The following is a 3,102-nucleotide window of genomic DNA, read 5'->3' on the forward strand; positions in this document are numbered from 1 at the left end:
TCCTCCCTCCTCCTCCCCTTTTCCCTTCCCTTCCCTTCCCTTCCCTTCCCTTCCCTTCCCTTCCCTTCCCTTCCCTTCTCTTCTCTTCTCTTCTCTCCCTCTCTCCTTCTCTCTCTTACATGTGAGGACACAGTGAGAAGGCAGTAGTCTGCACGCCAGGAATAGGGCTCTCACCAGGAATGGAAAGGAAGTAGACCAGCAACTGCAAGCAATTGCAATTTTATAACACCTTCATGATGTTTCCCTTGGCTAGAAATATATTAAGCCTCAAGATTCAAAGCATTCAACAAATTAGGACAAGACAGCGCTACAGAAAACACTCCCAGATTTTCATGACAAATATGGTAATGCTGTACTAGCCAGAGGAGCCACTTTCTGTGTTGTCCCATGGATATTTACAACCACACAGATTGCAGTAGAATGAAGCCTGTCCCCTGTTGGCAGAGGCACCATAAAAGAGTAGAATGATGAGTAACCATCACAGTTGCTGTAATGCAGAATTATTTCAAAATCAACTTGTCATTTAAGCACTCTGCTGCTCATTTAAATATAGCATTTTATTAAAAAATTAAAATACATTTGAAATCTTTAAAAAGTTATGGAAAGTAGTCATTATAATGCCTGTATGCAAGGCTGTAACAGTGGGTGTAGATTAAAGGGGATTATGAATAACAAATATTTGAAAGTAGAATTTTAAAAAAAGTAAATGTCCTGGGTTTAATCAGAGTTGGTAGATTGATGGGTTTTTATTCAGTCAGTCATTACTTATTAAGCATCTCAACATGCCAGGTGTTATGCCAGGCTGGCTGAAGAAAGGGGTTTGACATACTGTTCTTGCTTTTCTCCCCCATCACTCTCCTGCAACGTCAAGCTTTGAATATTGTCCAAAGATAATACTTAGTATTTTCTTAGAATTGGTATCATTTTATACACCTTCAATTTTATAAATTTTAATCAAAATAGTCAAGCTTCTGATTCCCAATCTCTGACCTTTTGTCCATTGATTATGAAGTAGAACAATATTTAAGTATTTTTTCTAAACTGTGGTCACACACACACACACACACACACACACACACACTCACTCCTAAACCTCAGTGGCTTAACACAATTAAGTTTCATTTCCTGATCACATCATAGCCTGTTGTGGGGACGAGAGGGGGGCAGGGGGCAGCTTTTTATGCAGCTTCTATAGCTCTCCCCCAATGGATGACTCAGGCATCCGGGTTCCTTTCCTCTTGTGATGTTACTGTCTTTAGCTCATGGTCTCCCAGCTGCTGGGGGGTGGGGAGGGGAATGGGGATGAGAGGGCTAGAATATTGGCAGGGATGTTTTAGGGGCCAGGCCCATAGTGATCTTTATCAGTTTTACCCACATCCCATTGGCCAGAAAGTTGACACACATCCCCATTCTAACTGCCTGCCAAGGAGGCTGAGAAATATCTCATGGTGTTCTCAGTAGGAAGAAATGGTGCAGAGATTTTATTTTTAAAAATAAATATTTTGATTGATTTCAGAGAAGAAGGGAGAGGGAGAGAGAGATAGAAACATCAATGATGAGAGAGAATCATTGATGGGCTGCCTCCTAGACACCCCCCTACTGGGGATCGAATCCACAACCTGGGCATGTGCCTTGACCAGAATCGAACCCAGGACTCTTCAGTCCACAGGCTGCCGCTCTATCCTCTGAGCCCAACAGGCTAGAGATCTTTTTTCTTTATTTTTGAAAGTATTACAGATGTCCCCTTTGTTTTTTTGGGTTTTTTTTCCCATTGACCCCCTCCACCCCGCACCCGCCCCTCCCAGGCCTTCACCACTCCATTGTCTGTGTCCATATGATGCCACAGAAATATTAATTTATGTTCTCTCTTCCCTCTCTCCCAGGTATCTTCCACTATCCCACCTTCCCTTCCTTTCAGAATTAAAGCTGTTACTGTGGAAATGCAAAGAAAGAAAGTGGGCTTGAGTCTGAATGACCAAATTAGACTTTGAAACATTTGGCTTGAGGGGAAAGTCTCTGTGTTTCAAAAGCCTGGTCTATTTTTGTTGTGGTTGTTGTTAATCCTCACCCGAGGATATTTTTCCACTGATTATTGTTTAAGAGAGAGTGGAAGGGAGAGGAGAGACACTGAGAGGAAAACATCGATGTGAGAGAGACACCTCAATTGGTTGCCTCCCGCACATGTGCCGGAACAGGAGCTGGGGCCTGAGCTCACAACTGAGGCGATACTCTAATCCAGGGTTCCTCAAACTTTTTAAACAGGGGGCCAGTTCACTGTCCCTCAGACCGTTGGAGGGCCGGACTATAGTTTTAAAAAAAAAAAACTATGAACAAATTCCTATGCACACTGCACATATCTTATTTTGAAGTAAAAAAAGAAAACAGGAACAAATACAATATTTGTATTTGCATGTGGCCCAAGGGGCTGTAGTTTGAGGACCCCTGCTCTAATCCCTGAGCCAAACCAGCTAGGCCGAAAGCCTGGTTTGTCTTTTTTTTTTTTTAAGCCTGGTCTTTTTAACTACCAAAGTCTCAACCTTCAGGCTGCATGACTCTGGCCATTATATCCATGCCCTACAAAATTTAGAGATTTTTGTCAGAGTCAGTATCCCCCCCCCCCCCCCCCCCCCCCCCCCCCCGCCCCCGGACTCTGATGAGGCAAATGTGGCAAGGGCTGGAGAGAGAGAGAGAGAGGAGAGAGGAGAGAACAGAGCTGGAGCCTTGTGGAGGCTCTGGAGGATCCCTGCCTCCTTCTCCATGGAGCCTGGGGGGCGGGGAGAAGGGGGGAGGGCAGAGCTGGAGGGTGTGGCATCGGGAAGGAGAGGCCATCTGTGCCCACCTCCCATGGGAGGTCTTGGGGGGGCATAAGGGTTTGAGGAATAGGGATGCCTCCTTAGTGTGTCTACAAAGCAGGGGCCAGAGACAGCCTCTCAGAGATTCCCAAGACCCTGGAGCAGTGTGGGAGCAGCCAGGGTTTCCCCACACCCTTGAGGGAGTTGTGAAGCCCGTAGACAGAGCCTTTTCTGGGGTGGCCCTGGCCGGCTGTACTCTGGGTGAGTCGGCGACTAAGGAGCAGAGGACAGCTTGTGGAGGCCAGTTGGG

The 3,102-nt window shown here is 45.9% G+C and overlaps 1 pseudogene; it reads left to right on the forward strand.

The window, feature by feature from the left end:
• Window positions 1-233: 233 nt before the first annotated feature.
• Window positions 234-475, forward strand: LOC102418675 (annotated as a pseudogene).
• Window positions 476-3,102: the final 2,627 nt, after the last annotated feature.

Source organism: Myotis lucifugus, unplaced genomic scaffold (assembly GCF_000147115.1).
Source record: "Myotis lucifugus unplaced genomic scaffold, Myoluc2.0 scaffold_103, whole genome shotgun sequence".
In the NCBI taxonomy this organism is placed as follows: Eukaryota; Metazoa; Chordata; class Mammalia; order Chiroptera; family Vespertilionidae; genus Myotis; species Myotis lucifugus.